Source organism: Megalopta genalis, chromosome 4 (assembly GCF_051020955.1).
Source record: "Megalopta genalis isolate 19385.01 chromosome 4, iyMegGena1_principal, whole genome shotgun sequence".
Classification (NCBI taxonomy): domain Eukaryota; kingdom Metazoa; phylum Arthropoda; class Insecta; order Hymenoptera; family Halictidae; genus Megalopta; species Megalopta genalis.
Genome location: NC_135016.1, coordinates 26,934,662 through 26,954,623, shown reverse-complemented (window position 1 = coordinate 26,954,623; position 19,962 = coordinate 26,934,662). Strand labels below are relative to the sequence as shown.

Here is a 19,962-nt window from a genome sequence, read left to right as displayed (position 1 = left end):
GACCGTGACGTAATCTATATATATTAGATGCCGCGATACATCATCGCCGGTACCTTTTGATGTACTTCGTGCCCTAACCGTCACGTATACAATGTAAGACGCGACAAATAAAACGTCTCTGATTGGTGGACACGACGAACCCAAAAAGAGTATAAAAGAAGCGTTTCTTCTTACCGGACTCTCAGTAGAGTTTGATCGCTCGATCGGTTTCGCTCATATACCTTCTCTCATTAAAGAGAATAAATAAAGTCCTTTTAAGCAAAGTATTAGAATCATATTCATTTTCATTCCATAATCCCAACAGAAACGAAGTGTAGAAACTCGTATTATCGAGTGCAACGTTCTCATTCGACGTGACACCCGCCGTGCTCTTATCGTATCGGATCGAATCGGCACACGAGATGCCGAAAGTGCCGGCGTTTCCCCCGAAGTTCTAATTTCACTACTTCCTCGCGATGTAATTGATCATTTTCTTGCAAGTGTCTTCCGGTACGAGTGTCCCCTTGCACATTGTGCGGTATATTCGCCGGTGACCGACAGTAATGGCCGAAGTTTCGCGAGCGAAGCGACTGGCCGCAGAAAATGATCGTTCTTTCACGGTTGTTCGAGGAAGGAACTTCGGATATCCATTAGGAATCCCAGGGCAACTTCGGAGTCAATCGAAACCAGCGAGAAACTGACGGATCAGGGGGTGTGACACGAATCCAACGCTCGTCTAAAGTATCGTCACGTTTTTCTCCGGTTATCATTACTTCCACAACTTCGCCTTCTTGCAACTGATCTTGTAGCAGCGTGTCGCGCAGCGAGATCTCGTTATATCAAAGTTTTCAAAGGAACATTTCACCGCACCCATGAATTTATAGCACGACGATCATCCGTCGTCGATTCTGTCTCAACAGATACTACAATAATGTCTCCGTAATTGACGCTCAGATTCTGCACAAAAATGAACGATTTGGGAAGAGGAGATATTGCAGCTCATTTTTATAGTTCTTGACGATTCGTAACTATGAAAATAAACCGCAAGGCTCGAATAATCGCATCTCCTCTTCACAAATTGTCCATTTTTGTTTTCAAGCTGAGAGTCAATTGGGAGAATTTACTGTATGTTATTTGCATTACCAGTTATTTATTATGTTGAACTAATTGAACTCCTCACTCTTAATCCTGGTTTATTAATATTATTTTAGGATAGTGCTACAAGCGTGACTATAGAGTAAGCTTGCCGCTAAAAGCCACATTATGTAAATAATGGGTTATCTTGAAATCACCTACTATGTTTTCATCGACACGATTTCAGCAACACCGCATTTCGCCGACATTGTTTATATACCGACACGTTAGAATCACCGACAGATGTTTACATCGACGCTCGTTTCACCGACAAATGTTATTAATGTGTGTAAGAAATGCAGAAATAGAGACAACCTGTTCTACTAGGTTTGTGAAAAGAGTGGTGAAAGTGGAAACAGTTGCGAGTGCAGAGGAAGAGTAAGTACAATACGTGTAAATGGAAGTCACATTATTCGCTCTCACGACGCTACAAAACGTAATTATGCGCCAGAAACAGCACGTCCTCAAATGATTACAATTTGCAATAAAATAAATGAACTTGCTGCAGCTACTGACGCGAGACCATGCAAGATTGTCAAAAATGCGACTGCAGAGACAGAGAATATTATTCAATCAAAACTTCCCAGTAATTCTGCTTTGAAACAGCATGTTTATAAAACCACGAAAAAATAAATCTACCGAACTAAAAATTATTGACGAGCCTAATTCGTCCGACGAAATGTTGAATACTTGGAACGGAAAGCTCTCCTCTTCCGAAATCGTCCATTTTTGTGGACAATCTGAACGTCAATTAGAGAAACATCACTGTATTCCGGAATTCGCATTTTTGGACCAACGCGACAGACAAGTTTATTGTGCTGTTAGAGCCAGCAATTAACGAATGCTGATTGCAACACCGATTGGTCGATCCTCGGTCAGCCATCGGCTTTCAAAAGAGGCTCGAGCAACCAGTGCAGCGGTGTCTAAAGTGTTAGACCTACGACAGGTAAGGCTCCAGAGGCTCTAAACGCTGCCTTCGAACCTGAGATACATGCTTGACCAGGTTTCTCTGACAGAGGGTCTCGAGCGAAGCAGAGCTTTTAGTCGGCGACGGTGATGCTTCCAGCTTCCAGTGGCAGGAGAGCGTTTTCGGTTGCATCCGAGAAGAGCCAGGAGCAAAGCCTCGAGCAAATTACGTCGTCGCATCGCCTCGCGTCGCTAGCGATCGTCGGCGGCGAGGGCAGTGCCAGTTGCTGCAGTTTCGTCTGCATCGGATCTTCTATAAAGTTTCTCAACGATTATTACTAGGATAAAGTTCCTGGGACGCTGCTAAGTATATGGACCGTGTAACAACGTCTCGCGGCGTTTGATCATCCCGAATCGTTCAAAGATTTCGCAAGTGGAGGTGCACCGCACTCGTGGGCCAGACTTGGTCCAGATTCCTCGCTTTTCATCTCACCTTGCCGATGCATGCTGAAAGCTGCGCGTTGAGTTGTCTCTGCCAAGCTCGGTCCAAATCAATCGACAACGTAGTAACGAACGTACTCCATTTCTTTGGAACGGAGAATCCAAGTAATTATTATTATCCCGGTTATAACAATTTTGGTACGCCTTCTCGGTTTTCTTACGAACGCATAAAATTCGCAGTCTATAGACAAATAGGAGGGTTTCCCGGTAGATAATTTTCCGGAGTATTCTAAATTGGAATTGGCGATAAACTTTAGTTCAATTTAGTTTACTAGGAGTCCATAAAAACAGAAATACCATCGGACTTTCGTTCAAGAATATGCTACGTTTGCTTGATTCTGTTTTAGGCACGCGGAGGATTCGAATTCAGGAAGTTGATGCAAGCGTTCGCAGACAAAATAAACTCTCTAATAGCACTAGTAAATAAGGACGTGATCCCGTGTTGAACACTACCAAACTCTTTTCATTTCATAACTTTCTGCGGAATAATGAGCTGCAAATTCCCGAACTCCCGCAGACTTTTCACGGCACTTGGAGGATCGATACACATCGAGAGTCCTCTCTAGTGACTTTATACGAGAGAAATTATGACATGCTCTCTGCGAAAGAGACGTATCATACTTCGATACCGACGATTGAACTATTCTTGTGCGACGTTCCAAAAGCGTTCTTACGTCGTCAAATTTCTTCATGTATAAAGTGGAGTTAAGACGAAATCTAGCAAGACCCGAAAGTGATTAACACGTTCCGTGCCACGTGTACCATCGATGGTACACGCTTGCATGTTTACTCAGTGAACTGAACAAATTGTTTACAAGAAATTTAGAACCGAAGAATCAATTTCCACCGCAAGAATGGGCGTTGATAAGTTTTTGTTACGTTGTTACGTGTACGAGAATTAATAATTGCACGTAATACATCAAGTTTTAGTAAAATATCAAAGTGTGAAGATTCGAGTAAAAAAATCTCGGCACGGAACGCGTTAATATGTAACGCGCTTTATGAAATACAAGAGTGAATTTATGTAGAACTAAGGAATTTATTTTTCAATCGTTTGTTTAGAAAGAGTCTTCAGAATTTCAAGAATCTGAAAATAAAAACTGTGTGTACAATCGTTTTGATATGTTTAGTATTAAAATGTCTTCGAACGCAAAGGGGTAGAAAAACGAAAACGTTTTTCAAAGAAAGATGTTCAAGATGCGCTTAAATAAAAGAAGAAGAAGAAGAAGAATACGAACTGCATACATTTACTTCCGAGGTCAAATTCAATACTTCCGCGTCAACCGAATAGTTTGGACACCCTCTCGTGACAAAACCAAGTGATCCTAATTGAACCGTGGAGATTTTGCTCCCTCGGTCTCGGTAATTATTCCCAGCACGCTTCATTAATTTTCCACCTCGTGACACGTTCGCGATCGACCTCGCGTCGCTAAATTCGCCGGTCCGTTTTCCGCGGAATTGATACGTCTCTGACGTCCGAATAGCGGTCAACCTTCATCGATCATGTCCGAATTTCTCGATATACGAACTGCCGGTCGCAAGAATGAGTTATCTACGGTGAACAAGCGGGACGGATTAAGCGATATCTAGAATCCAGAGATTCGATGGCCGGCGATGCAATCGGATCTAATCGAGTCGCGATCGCACGCGAGACCAACAGCCGCGGAAAAACTAAAATCAGATAATAATGCGCGTGTGTAACGGAATAAGCCTCGGATCCGGCCGTTAATATCCGTCGTGATTCCCTCGTTAAACGACGGCCGACTACACGGTTTCGTTCGGTAAACACATTTAAGCTGAGCCCCGTAGTCTCGCGTCGCGTCGGATCCCGTTGAAACGCGACGAAATAATCGACTGCGTAAACGGGTACGCGCGACCGGCTCGCATCGCGCAGAGAGCTATGACCGATTTCAACCTCGTAACCATGTCATTGGCATAGGAATGCGACGACACACGCGACACGTAATCGGATAGAAACGCGATGTAACCCGAGCCCTTCCCTATTCAATTATTTTCGCCGCCGCACCGCGGGCATTCGCGGCATCGGTCGTTCGATTTTTTGGCCCGTCCTTCCGCGCTTCCGACGCGTTGCAAATTCCAATACTTTTTCCTTTCCAATATCCTGTATGGTATGCACTCGCGCCTATTACGTTTTCCTTGGGGTATCCTAATTAGCGATGCAACTAATTCAATGATGCGGCCGCTGGTACAGACGTGTATCGATTCCAGAATATTCCGCGGCACCGTATCAAAGGGATACGGGAACAACGTGTCATTGGTATTAGCTATAAATCCGTCCTGTATCGCAATATCAATCGAATGGGATTACAAGGTACTTGTGTAGAAATTCATGAAATGACGAATAATTTACGACTATAAGTTTCTACAAGTACACGGTCAACTGCGTTTTAAGCCGCGCTTCCGAAACGGTTCTATTCGTTCGATCGAAAAATATTCCAAATCAGTTCTTTCGACGCTGCTGAATGACCAATTATTCAACGAATCTAACGATTTACAATGGAACCCGGTGTCTAAATCACGAAAGAAAGATTCTTAAGAAGATGCACGAGTTTTAATGCAATATACGCTCCAACGAACGACTTGATCTACTTATTTCTCTCGAACAGACCTTTACAATTCTAACTCTACATGTCAAAAAACCGTTTTTTTTATCTTGAAGATTTGCTATACCGAATCTATCAAGCTTTCCTATCTGCATGTTCAAGCCAACCGAAGCTACTGTCAACTCAGCAATAAACCTTTGGTATTACATACAGTGGCCGACAAAAGTGTTCGTACACCTTCTGAAACGTAATAAATTTTTTGAAGCTCAACTAAATGATAGCAAAATTTTAGAAAAGCGTTTTGGTAGACTCGCCCCGCTATCGTCTAAAAGAAAGTTCAAGTCACTTAGCTCAGTTTTAAAAAAATTATTGCGTTTTAAAAGATGTACGAACACTATTGTGGGTCACTGTGACTGATTACTACTAACCCTTATCTATCGAGAGAAGCAATTAAGCAACGGAAACTTGTGCAGAAATCTACCAGTCCAAGAAGAGCGTGTACAATGATGTAATTGTCATCGGAGGAGCGCCACCACAAGGATGCTGATGCGGGGGAGCATTCGATATGCGTCGATGTTCTTCGGCGAAGCATGAAGTCGGAACGTGCGAGCAGCTTAAAAGCGAAAGTGAACCCGTTTAGTCGGTCGTCCGCACTCGGCCTCCGTTCCCGTTGCATAATGCAATCTTCGGTCGCGATTTAATCGGGAACGCGGCGAATAAAACGGCGAGATAAGGAGTGCAGGACGCAATCTCGACGAAGTACCCCGGGCTACCTTCTCGTTCCAGGCGCACCCGATCTCGTTACATTCTACGTGTCTGATTTTCGTTCGGGAAGCCCAGACCCGAAGCGCAACGGTGCAGTAAAATCTCCTAATATCACGGGCTCGCGAGCACCGTGCTGGCGCCTGCGACCGAATTTCGCGGGGAACGCGATCGAATAAGCTGCCCGCAATAATCCAGTTCGCCGTACAATCGTGTTACACCTCGCAATAAACAGTTTTTAATTGAATTTAATAATGGCTTCGTTCAAGGCTGGCATTATCGACGATTAACGTCCACCTATTTCCAAGGGACCCATGGCAGCATTTCGAACGGATGCTAATTAACGAAATAATCGATCGCTTGATGCGCGTTTATGGTTCCGGCCTTTCGGCGAACAATAATGCATTAACTGGTTTGAATTATTTCGGACTTGTGATGTCCGAGGATGAACACTTCGTATACAGTAATGTCTCCCTAACTGACGCTCAGATTGTGCACAAAGATGGACAATTCCGGAAGAGGAGATACAATTATTCGAGCCTTGCGGCTCGTTTTTATGGTTGTTGACAATTCGTAATTATAAAAACGAACCGCAAGACTCGAATAATCGTATCTCCTCTTCCCAAATTATCCATTTTTATGGACAATCTGAGCCTCAATTAGAGAGACATTACTGTAGCGTTTATGCACGTCCATTGTCTTTTGGCCTCGTCGCATCTTCGATACAGCTCTTTAAACAATTTATGCACGATTTATAAATTATTGTTCCAAGTCAAAATAGTGGAAAGGTCTCGTAGCTCTTCGTCTTCGGTTGTCAATTTTTAAACAGGTGGGATTTTGTTGTCTTCCGAATAGTTCTTCGAGAAGCATACATTGCAATCAACATGATGAATTGATTAACCTTTTAGGCACGACGCGCCACTATAGTGGCTTTCGCGGATGTCATCTCTCTGGACGACGCGCCACTATAGTGGCTTGCTCTAGTAGCTCACTCGATCATCGTTTGAATCAAATAATCGTCTTCATATGCATTGTTTCACATTTCTTTTGTCTTCACATAGATTTACAACAGTCTACAGGGTGTCCCAAAAATGTCTCGCAATCCGGAAATGGCGGGTTCCTCGGATCATTTGAAGCAACTTCTTCCTTTACAAAAACTTTCTCCGAGGCACCGTTAACGAGTTATTAACGAAAAACAATGACCAATAAGAATCGAGTACGGCTGACGCGAGGCGGCCCGGCCAACCAGCGCACGAAGCCCAGTTCCGCTCATTGGCTCGGTCGCCTCGCGCCAGCTGAGTTGGGATTCGACCGCTCGACCGCTGGCGCCGCTGACTCGGCCGCCTCGCGCCAGCTGAGCTGGGATTCGACCGCTCGACCGCTGGTGCCGTTGGCTCGGCCACCTCTCGCGGCAGATGATCTCTGTTCTCACTGTTTTTCGTTAATAACTCGTTGACGGTACCTCGGAGAAAATTTTTAATTTTTGTAAAGGAAAAAGTTGCTTCAAATGACCTGAGCAACCCGCCACTTTCGGATTGCGAGACATTTTTGGGACACCCTGTATATACAGACAGAATATACAGTATCAGACTCTGTACAGTACATATCAGACTCTGTCGTCCAGAGAAATAGCCTTGCGCAGAATTCAGCCGTACCTAAAAGGTTAAATAAGTTCGGTCTTGTAATCCGTATAGGACAACGCATATTTATTGTTCAGTCATATTTATCATATTTATTTATATCAGTCCTTTTTCGAGTTAACCAGTTAGCTGTGGCGCCTCCTTTTCAAAGCGCGCACTTATATGTGTCGCGAGAATCAAGCGATGACGAGTATACTCGTCAAACACAGAGTAAGTGTCGCTGTTGTAATATTGGATCGAAAATATTTATTTTATAAAATTAACAATTTTATTACTAATATTTACTTATTCGCTCAACATTAACACATACTGCATACATAATAAACGAAAAACGCAAGAAAAATCAGATACTTATGAAAGTTGAAAACTCAAATCGCTGCTGTAGAGTGGTATTCAGCAAGCAAGGAACGATACATAATGGTACATTGCATATCGAACACCAATATCGCGAATTATTCATATAATTATTCATACGTTTTATTTGTTTGTTTTATTCTGCGGTCTGGCCTCAAAATATTCTAAACATCTTGAAATTTCAGAATATATTTTTGTTTTCACAAAAATTACAATTTAAACAGCCAATGTGGTCACTACATTTTACGCACGACAAGTATACTCGTCATAACACAAAATACTGCCACTTCTCCATGACGGGTATACTCGTCAAACACAGTTAACTGGTTAAATGGAAGTATAATGGAAAGAAGAAATCCACGAAAGGCAAGCTCTTCGCCAGTATCGCAGTCTCATCTCGAGCAAAACGAAGAACGATGAAGTACGCTAGGAGAAACGGAAGAATCGAAATGTTCGCTGACGAACTTCTTGCTGGCATGGAGAATCAGGATGAGCAATCGATGGAATCGCGAGGGCATCGATCGAGCGCGGCGCGACGCGGCGCGAGCAAATATCGCGTCTGGCGTGGATGTGTGTAACGCGTTCTATTCGCCGGCGAAAGCTGGCATTCAATAAGAGGATGCAATAAATTGCCGGCGAATTCGTGCGAGCGCAACAGACTCGATCGGCGAATAGAAAGTTCATCGGTGGTTTACCGCGGTCTGCGGGCGACGCGCGTCAATCCGACGACGCTTTGCATAATCGCGCACGTTCCCGAAGACGTGGCATCATGCATGCGTTCGACGTGGCCTAGCACGAGCAAGCAAGTCGCGAAATAGAAAGAACCCTAGGGGGACCGAGCGAGAAACGAACGATCGCATCCCGCAAACTGTCACAGACGTAACCTCCCCCCGGCGACCCCCCTCGCGCTGCCTCCACCTTCTGTCCCGATAAACCAGACCTCCAAACTTGACAGTCGTCTCGGGACAGATACGGAAAAACGAGAGGAACGAGCGAAGAAGAGGCAACGAGACAACGACGACACCAAGAATACGGGGATCGTTTGCGAAAACGGGAGTGCCGCGAACAAACTCGCGGCGCGGAGAGGCGGGCACGACGGATTTCTTATCGTTGACCCGAACCATTCGCGATATCTCTGCGAACCGATAATGGCCACCGATAAATCGATAGACACGTCTTGTTTGTTACGAATTTGTTGATTTAGAAAGTTCTCGCTCGGCGTGTCTTAAAGTGTTCGAAGATGCGAGAAATCACTGTTGCCTTTCGATAACCGATAAACGCCACTTGGAAATCGCTGTTCTGTCTCTGCTTATCAGCTATTTCATTTTAACGCTCGAACAGTGGATCTTACTTGTAAAATCATAACTGGGCATCCTCAATTTTTCTAACATATTCGTCAACACCAAACCTACCGAGCTCTGAAAGTGTCTAACGCGTGTTGTTTTAAAAGAATAACTAAATCAAAGTTGTTTAGACTTTTGGTCGTTTTTCCTATAACGTAAACTTTCGCAAATGATTTTATTCAATTGTTTCATACGAAAGAAATAATTTCGATATTGTGAAAATACAAAATGCGAGGCCGGCCATTTTTACCAGCTTTCCTATGTTATAAATTGTAATAAAACACGATGTTCTGATCACACGATGAACAGACGAACAAATTAAAAATATGTTTTAAGAGAACGAGGCAACGCGACAATTGCTCGGACACTTTTCGGTTCGCGTTAAAAATTAAATATCCGAGGGGAAACCCGGCTAGAACTCTGGCTTTGGGAATTGTCGAAAAAGTTCGATTACGATTTCGATTGGCAAGATTAAATTTTCATTTCGTTTCTAATAAAGCGGATCAGGTTTTAATCATCGGAGGCTTAAAATTTGTAGTCGAAATGGTACTGCAAAACATCTGTTCCGGTCGGTCGATCCTCGGTTATAAAAAGAGTATCGATTTCGTGAAAGTTTGAAGCTGAAGTAATCTAATTAACATGCCCATCTTATGCTCAGCGAAGCTATCGGACTATCGGGAAAGTATTGGCTCTTTTTGAGGTTACTGGTAAACACAAAAAGAGTTTAAAACTTTTTCCGACGACCCGATATTTCTCTTCGAACTCTAGCGCCGGATTAAGAGGGCTTTGCTCGATAGTTACCACGGTTGTCCGCGAGTATCGGACGTTTGCTATCGCGCAGAATAACCGGTCAACATCAAATGTTACCTGCCGACGATGCGACTTCTTTTTTAAAGAATATTTCAAATCATTAACGCGTCGACGAGCATCTAGCTTTAGATTGCGCTGATTGGATTAAACGGAGATCTCTCGAGCGCGCTAATCCGACGTTAAAAGCACGTGCTAATTGGAAAATCAGTTGGCAGGAATTATACGGTCGTAACTGGGCGCTCCGATATTCTGTTTATCGTATTAATTAATCATTTGTCTTTCGCGTTGTGATTTCTGTGACTAAAAACACGTTCGGGACTCCATTTGCGTTCGAATACGTAGCAACTCTTTCGATCGTTAAAACAACGCTTTCAAGAAAAAAAAAAATGGCGAAATTAACTTAATCGTCTCTGCAGTACCGATTCAAACTTTTTCATCGCGCACGCGAACGTTCCACGCGTCACGAATTCTCGATGGTTCGCACCCGCGAAGAAAATGGTTGTATATAGTTCGCAAAAATTGTTTGCCTTACGAGTTTCGTTTGTGAAACATTTCAAAATCCACTCGACACGCAGGATACGTATTCTCGCCCTATGTGTTCGACGAACAACCTCGAGTTACAAACGTCGACGAACAGAGACGCGAGGCAATTTGTCGAACGTGTACGACTAGAAGCGTCGAGTCCCGTGATATCGCATTCGAAGTATCCAATAAACGCCCTTCGAATCGCGAGATATCTCGTCCGAGGTTGCAAAGAGGTTAAGAACCGCGATGCTGTTTTTTTTCTGTCCGACTTGCCGCCGCATCACGACGCACAGGTTTGCCGCAATCTTATCCATGCACGATAGTAGGTATGCGATTCTTTGCGCACGCACTTTATCAACTCCTATCGTCGTGCTTCTAGAATTCTCGAAGCAGAAATAAAGCATGTAGAAAACTCAACATATCGTATTCTACTTTAGCAGCATTTTGTAACGTAATTACGCTTCCTCTAATGCACGCGACGTTATCGATTGTCTCGATTTATACGAGTATCTTCCCGTGACTGTTCGGAAAGTTACAATTATTTCAAGTTCACGATATTGAAATCCCCGTTGAACGCATCTTCCAATTCATCCACCGTTTCTAAAACTCTGCCATCGCATTTGCGAAGTTGCTAACAATCTCTCGGCGTACAGAGCGACGTTTTATCGTTCCAGGTGGCCGGGCAATCCAGATTTCGGCCGTTTTATACGAGTATCTTTCCGTGACTGCTCGGAAAGTTACAATTATTTCAAGTTCACGATACCGAAATTCCCGCTGAGCGCATCTTCCAATTCATCCACCTTTTCGAAAACTCTGCCATCGCATTTGCGAAGTTGCTAACAATCTCTCGGCGTACAGAGCGACGCTTTAACGTTCCGGGTGGCCGAGCAACCCAGATTTCGGCCATTTTCCACGACCTTCTTTTCCGAATTCCACTTTCTACTCGCGAGATGCTCCGCGCTCGTTCTCATTCTCGAAACCGAAATTCCCAGGTGTTGATGCTCAAGAAACCGACGCGGCGCGACAGCCGCGTTCCCACACAGAGCCGTGGCATCGATCCGATCCTCAACGCCTAGGAATATCGGCGTCCGTGGGATCGGCGGCGTCGCGGCGCGTCGCCTCGCGCCAATTGTGCCATTTCGTTCGGTCACCGGCTTCGCGCTGTCTCAGACCGTGCCGCGCTTTCCCAAAGCAAATCTCTGGTCCGTGTCAGTTTTTGTCTCGCGAATATCTCGCGATGTGCCACGGCTTTAATGCACTCTCCCCTCCCTCCCCCCTTTATCAACGCGATCCCGTTCGTTTATCCCGCTTTCGTGATTCCACTCCCTCGCGAGGCGCGCTGCACATTTTTCTGAAGGCGTACCGCCGAACGCGTAAATGTCGCCGCCAGCGGAATAAGGGGACGCTGAAATCGTATATCGGTCGCTGAAAAACCAGCGCAGCCCGACCAGGTCCACGCTCGTACCGCTGGAAGACGCGAAGTTCCGTGCGAACGCGGTCCACTCGATTTCCGGAGGACGATGTTATGGAAATTTTACGCGGCCACCGTTCAGCGAGGGGGTCAAAGGTGCTGTGGCCACGAGTCACGGATTTTATGACGAGAAAGGCTCTGGTGGTGTAACGAGATCCTTTTCTTCTATTTCGAGCTTTGTGCGGGGGCGACGAAAGTGGCAAGGGTCGTTTCGTCGATGCGATCTTTTTGAGAAACCTGCAGAACTGTTTTACTTCCTATATATAATATAACCTTGATTATAAACGAAATTTATATTCCAGGTCCTTCTGCTGTCTTCCAGACAATAAACAACATAAATAACCTGTATATATAATAACCCTTAATAATAAAATAATCTGGTCACGAAGATTTTGGTCTTGCTCTGCTCAGACACCGTTTAAACATATTTAAAAGTTTGCGTTCTTTTCCAAATCGGGAATTGCTGAAAAACTGGGAACAGTCGAAAAAAATGGTTTGCAGATCTGTGATTAGCGCATGAAATTCGATAGATGGAGCCTAGCGGGCGTAGAAAGATAAGAGAGATTTTAATTTACGAACTAGTACAACCTATTATTTACAGGTTTATCTCTCCAACAATTATTTCGCCGACAACGTTTTCGTCGATACGATTTCATCGACACCGCATTTCACCGCATTGTTTATACGCCGGCAGGTTGAAAACACCGACAAATGTTTACATCGATTCTCGTTTCACCGACAAATGTTTTCATCACACTTAGAACTTTTGGCAGTATACGTTTGAATGTGTGTCGTATCGTACACACTTATTATTAATGCTGTGTTTTACAGACTATTTAAGTAGAAAAAGAAATGGATTTAGCGTAACGGAACGTTACGATACTGAGGATGATGGGCAACTGTTGTAAATAGCACTGCAGATTCAGATTCTTCTTTAATAACTCTTACGAAAGGCTTTCCATTCCAAGTATTCAACATTTCGTCGGACAAATTAGGCTCGTCAATAATTTTTAGTTCAATAGATTTTTTCGTGGTTTTATAAAAACTTGCTGTTTCAAAGCAGAATTACTCGGAAGTTTTGATTGAATAATATTCTCTGTCTCTGCAGTCGCATTTTTGACAATCTTGCATGGTCTCGCGTCAGTAGCTGCAGCAAGTTCATTTATTTTATTGCAAACTGTAATAATTTGAAGACGTGCTGTTTCTGGCGCATAATTACGTTTTGTAGCGTCGTGAGAGCGAATAATGTGACTTCCATTTACACGTATTGTACTTACTCTTCCTCTGCACTCGCAACTGTTTCTACTTTCGCCACTCTTTTCACAAACCTAGTAGAACAGGTTGTCTCTATTTCTGCATTTCTTACACATATTAATAACATTTGTCGGTGAAACGAGCGTCGATGTAAACATCTGTCGGTGATTTTAACGTGTCGGTATATAAACAATGTCGGCGAAATGCGGTGTTGCTGAAATCGTGTCGATGAAAACATAGTAGGTGATTTCAAGATAACCCATTATTTACATAATGTGGCTTTTAGCGGCAAGCTTACTATAGTCACGCTTGTAGCACTATCCTAAAATAATATTAATAAACGTGGATTAAGAGTGAGGAGTTCAATTAATTCAACATAATAAACAACTGGCAATGCAAATAACATACAGTAAATTCTCCCTAATTGACTCTCAGCTTGGAAACAAAAGTGGACAATTTGTGAAGAGGAGATGCGATTATTCGAGCCTCGCGGCATATTTTTATCATTGCCGATTGTCAATAATTATAAAAACGAGGTGCAAGGCTCGAATAATTGAATCTTCTCTTTCCAAATTGTTCATTTTTGTTTCCAAGCTGAGCGTCAATTACGGAGAATTTACTGTACTCCGCAAATAAACCTCATCAACCAATGTGTATAGTAAAAATGCAAATTGAACTATAGTGATCGCCGAATATTCTCCTCTCAAGCACTGCTTTCATCATCGAAGTTTCGGTCGAATTGGAGCAAGGACATTTTTGGAAATCTCGCCAGTGGCACCGTGTTGTTTTTGCAGAGAATATTGTTGCCGCGGAAAAATGTTGTGTAAGCATAAGTTTTTGACCCGCTGCGAGCGCTAGCTGGCACTCTGGCAAAGTGTCCCAACGCGAGACAATAAACACGTGCTCGGCCCGACCTCGAAGCTTATTGGGAAGAATGAATGGAGGTATAGAAGTGGATTCTCTTCGCGGAAAAAGCAGGCCGAGTGGCGATCGCCTAGCATCCGGGGAGAACGTTTTTAATCATCGCGCGAACCCGTCGTTGACTCACTTTCTCGTTTCTACCGTGTCGGAGGATCGCTAAGATGGAACCCGCAGGCTGGAATTATCCTTCGTCGCAGCCAGAAATGAACGCTTGGTGATTCGTCGAAACTCGTTTGAGTCCTGCTAGCAATTTTTCCGGAAATTTGAATACTTTAATGGGCAAATCTTGTGCAGTTTGACGCACTGGCTGTCACGTTTAACTGTAATACTCGGTATTTTGGTTACAATCGGCTCGACAGTCAGTGTGTAAAATTGAAAGTGTGTTAAAAAAAAAGAAGAATCTGCTCTCTCGAGTTGCTAAATTTTCAGAAAATTAATTATACACATACGCACGTATGAGCGAGAATAATCTCGGATCAGATTTAGAAATCTAATTCGATTAATCCGAGCTTGTCAGTTTCGATTTTATTGGATCAAAGTCCACCTGAAAATTAAGCGAAAACAGGAATCCCGAGGTCTTGCCGACTTTTTTAAATAAGTATCATAGCGACTGGATTACGCCTATTAATGTTCACAAGACAGAAAGAAGTGTTACAGTTATTAAATTTGCCAATCAAGCGGCAGACATTATTGGCAGACATTGAAAATTCCAAATGTTCGGTATTTAAATATCTAGACGCCAGACGGGTGATCGTTCAAACGTCCGATTAATCGAATACTCGCGAGAATATTCAGTTGTTAAAACCGACATCTTATGAACAATTCCTAACCACGGAAATAGCATTGTCGGTAACGAGACACTAGGAATTGACGATCGCGAAATTTGTCTAGAAGACCTAGCTCGGACGATCGTTGTATCGTTGATGCATTGTGGTCGCGCTGGATCCGCGCGCGAACGCAAACACGGATGCGTTTTCCGATTATTTAAGACGCACGTATTCAAACCTCGGAGATGCAAATAAAATATTCAAGGCAAGGTAACACTCTCCGCACGATCGCAAGTATCGATCTGTCTGAGCAAGGTCTACAAATTCTACTGCAGTAGAAGCTTCCGCCTAATGTGCTGCTTTGGGGAATTAGAAATGGCGAGACTGCGCGGAATTCCGCAAAACACCAAGATGCAAGTTGCATCCGAGGAACGAATCATTCTTTATTATTAAATTGCGTTTATTAACCCTTAGCGCTCCGCGCGTTTCTCGAGTACTGCCTACCAGCAACTCCGGCACATTTTTGGAGCGGAGCGCCTGGGATAAAGGAAGTCTTATTTTGAGCGGAATAGATTACACGTCCTCGTGAATGCATTCGATATTTTATTTATTTTATAAATATACATTTTCCTATTGTAAATAAAAGATAAATGTTAAATTCTGTAATTCACCATGGTGTGATATCTTTGGTAACAATCTCCCATGTGCATTCTGGGTTTACTTGGACAAGTGTCACAGTATTCACTTTGCCAAATAGAGTTACTAGATGTTTCTTTCAAGTTTAGAACATTTTCTGCGTAATTGTTGGTTTCCTTTATAATTTCATTTACCGAATTTATTTCATACGATAACGTATGCTAAAAACATCTAGCTCCGCAGCGGAGCCTTCGGAGTTACGGAACAAATGACAAATGTCTCCGCGCGTTTCTCGAGTACTGCATACCAGCAACTTCGACACATTTTTGGAGCGGAGCGCCTGAGATAAAGAAAGTCTTATTTTGAGCGGAAAAGATTACACGTCCTTGCGAACGCATTTGATTTTATTTATTTTATAAATATACATTTTCCTATTGTAAATAAAAGATAAATGTTAAATTCTGTAATTCACCATGGTGTGATATCTTTGGTAACAATCTCCCATGTACATTCTGGGTTTACTTGGACAAGTGTCACAGTATTCACTTCGCCAAATAGAGTTACTAGATATTACTTTCAAGTTTAGAACATTTTCTGCGTAATTGTTGGTTTCCTTTATAATTTCATTTACCAATTCGTCCGTGAAAAATAATTTAAAATATCGTATCGGCTGTTCAATGTTTGTAAGAACTTGTGGTCCAATGACCTGTGGCAATACACTAAAAGGTATTCTATCTGGAATATGTAATTCTTCCGTAACATCGCGTCATTCATCCAAGACTTGCAACGAATCTTCGCTTTCGCTTTCAATAATTCTCATTCTTCGTCTCTTTGGTAGTATAATTTCGCTACTACTACTCGAAGTGTCAGAATCATAACCAACATTGTCTTCCACAATGTCTTTTAACTCTTCAAAATCAAATACGTCTTCGGTATCGCTCGGCTCTAAATTCTCGTCGTAATATTTATTTTTCTCCATGTTGCTAACCATGGAAAAGGTCAAAAAATGGTTTAATCGTAATGGTACAGACTTGCCACGTTTTAACTACAGATAACAATTGCTAACGCCGACGATAACGTATGCTAAAAACATTTGGCTCCGCAGCGGAGCCTTCGGAGTTACGGAACAAATGATAAATGTCTCCGTAGCGGAGCCTTCGGAGCGCTAAGGGTCATCAAAAGTTGATGCCCATGGAATTCGATCGATTCTGGCAAACCGCTGCCGCGAAATTGTCGACAGAAGCAGTCAAAAATCGATCGAATTCCTAGAAAGAAACGAGCGAACACTGGAACTCTCCGCGCAGCGATACGAGGGAAATTCGCCGGTGGAAATGATAAATTCTCTTGATATTCCGCAATCGATACTGTGCGTGGCATCCGTAATATCGAGCTCGAGCTCGTGTGCTCGCGCCGCGTCAGTTCACCGTCCCCCATGACCTCCAAACGTGGCATTAACTTTTGCCGGCGCAGTGCGTCTGCCGGCTCGACGATTAACGGTATTGGTAACGGCCCACGAAACAATTTAGACGAGACAACGCGGTCGCGGTCACCTGGCTCGAGTACCATTCCCGTTCTCGAATGTATCGCGATTCGGATCCGACCTCGGCTCCGGATTTTTTAATAACGTTTCGAGCGGTCTGGCCAGGAATTATGAGAACCGTGCGTCGACCGTGAATCGTTTTTGCTCATTAGCTCCGTCGAAAAGTATTATTCGCATTTTCAAGTCCGATTTGAAAATCATTGCTGCCATTTCGGTCTGAAAAGATTCGCCATCGATTCTTTGATTCTCACTTTCGTTGTTTCACGAAAGTTTGTTAGATTCACCTCCAAAGAGAATTAATTCGATTTCTTGCACTTCGAAAACTTCTGCGTACTGTGAATGCAAGAAGATTTGTAGTTTCATCATTTTTATCGTGTTTCAGCTTACTTTCAAAAATTCTGTACGACGACGTTTGGAAAAATCAACCATATCGCAGATTAAAACTCATTCCGTGAAATGTTCGTACTGTAAATCCATGAGTTTGAAGCGCTAAATTGTAGAAACAATGCTGAATGATTTTTATGTCCCATGCTTTAATAACATCGAGCATTGGAAACTTTACGATGCAGTTTCGATGTCAACCCTATGGCCTGAAGTATTGTATGGCCGGTTAAAATGGAGAAATTACGGTTATATTTTTATCTTACATTTTGATAGTCATATTTTGGCTTTAGCGTGTGTTTAGGTCTTTCAGATCATTTAAATCATCATTGATGGAAAATAATCCACGCTGCGTCATATCTTTGTCACGAGTTTCGAAGGTTTACAACTTCGAAAATAGGACAGTGGAAAATAAAGCGCATAAAATTTAGCGAATTTCACGGAATAATTCGTAAATTAAAGTGTAGTTTAATTCGTAAATTCGTAAATTATGAAGTTTCAATACTTTTGCTCACGACTAGACCGCAATTTTATTCATTTGTAACATAAAGTTGATGTCATAAACGAACAAAATATAATATAAATATATAACACAAATATAATTTAATAATATAATAATAATATAAATATAACACAAATATAATTTAATAATATAATAATAATATAAATATAAAACTCTGAAAAGACGTTGGAAGAATTGAAGGATATTCTTACATTATTCGCAACTCATTACAATTGTTGACAAAGGAATGACATTTCCATCCAACTTATGTTTCTCACAACGACGTCCCCAAAATTCTTATATTGCATAAAGATCCACAGTCTACTCATGACTATATTATATCCAGCGTAGTGAATATTATAGTAGACAGATCGGGAAACAGAGTTCCTTGGCACGAGCAGGAAGTCGTCGGCCGGATGCGGGGGTGGCGTGCGTAAAATGGAGGAAAATCTTCCGACAGGTAGCCGGAAACGATGCATACGGGAATTTTCAAATGCGATACGCCGAGCCGCGCCGTCGCGGGGAAAGAGGACACGTTACGCTGCACAAAGAGAAATGCGTCTGTTTGCCGTTACAATATTTTTTTTTTTGCACGTTTTAATTAATGCTAGCGTCAAAGCGGAGTGCTCCGGTGTTCGAAACGCCGTGAGGCCGAAAGGGAAACGTTCAAACGCCTGGCGTTTCGTTTTTGCATAAAACGGGGCGTTCCGCGGCAGTTTTAACGAGCCATGATTTAGGGAAATGATTATGAAAACACGGGAGGGAGAGAACGCTTATCCGATCGCGGTACAATTTCACGGGATATTGCGGTTTCAAAGGGCGCGCTTCTCGCCGCTGCAGCAACACCGAGAACCCGATCCGCAAAGAGTTTGATGATGCAAGTTTTCACGGACGCAAGTTTACATGGGGACAAATTCGCCGGTCGACCGAGAGGTATCTCCGCGGGCACACGATGGATATTCAATTTCATGAAAACTTTCGATAATATCGGATCGATTGGAACAGTGTGTTTTCGAAAGGATCGTTTTTCCTGCTGCGGCCTTTCATTATGTATCTACGATACAGAGAACGGCGGAGCAGCGATTTCATTTCATCTGGGATTCGATAAGCTTATCGCGCTGGCAAATCAAATTTTCGGCTCGTCAATTCACTGCCGGATTAAAATGAATTTTATGAATAGGGTAATTCGGTGTACGAATCAAAGGCGGAGAACATCTCTCGATACATTTTACCTTTGAACATCTATTCGCGATTCTGCATAATCCTCTAGAACAGAGCCGTTAAACCAGTTACAACACAGGCAAAGTTTTAATGTACAAGTAGTTAGTTAATCCACGAAGTTCTAATTTACTGCATACTACACGCGAATAATCTCCTACATCGAAACAAAATTTGTTTCCCCTGTTATCAATATTTCGGAACTGATGCAAGGAGGAGACATTGTTGTTAACCAGTTAGCTGTGTTTGACGAGTATACTCGTCATGGTGAAGTGGCAGAATTTTGTGTCAAGACAAGTATACTCGTCGTGCGTGAAAAGTAGCGACCATTGGCTATTTAAATTGTAACTTTAGTGAAAACAAAAACATATTCTCAAATTTCAAGACGTTTAAAATATTTTCAGGCGAATCCTGCACGCGAAGGTGTTTACATTGTTATAAAAATAAGATTAGAAAAGTATCACGATATTGGTGTTCGACGTGCAAAGTGCTAATATATATCGTTCCTTGCTTCCTTTTCTACAACTTTTATAAGTATTTGATTTTTTCTGCGTTTTTCGTTTATTATGTATGCAGTATATGTTAATGTTAAGTGAATGAGTAAATATTAATAATAAAATTGTTAATTTTATCAAATAAAACCGCGTTTTTGATCCAATATTTTAACAGCGACGCTTATTCTGTGTTCGACGAGTATACTCGTCATCGCTTGGTTCTCGCGACACATATAGGTACGCGTTCTAAAAAGGAGGCG

At 42.6% G+C, this 19,962-nt stretch overlaps 1 protein-coding gene across 2 annotated transcripts in view; it reads right to left on the bottom strand.

The window, feature by feature from the left end:
* Nucleotides 1-19,962, bottom strand: part of Fkbp14 (peptidyl-prolyl cis-trans isomerase Fkb14) — a 164,325-nt gene that overhangs the window by 137,315 nt on the left and 7,048 nt on the right. The window lies entirely within an intron of this gene.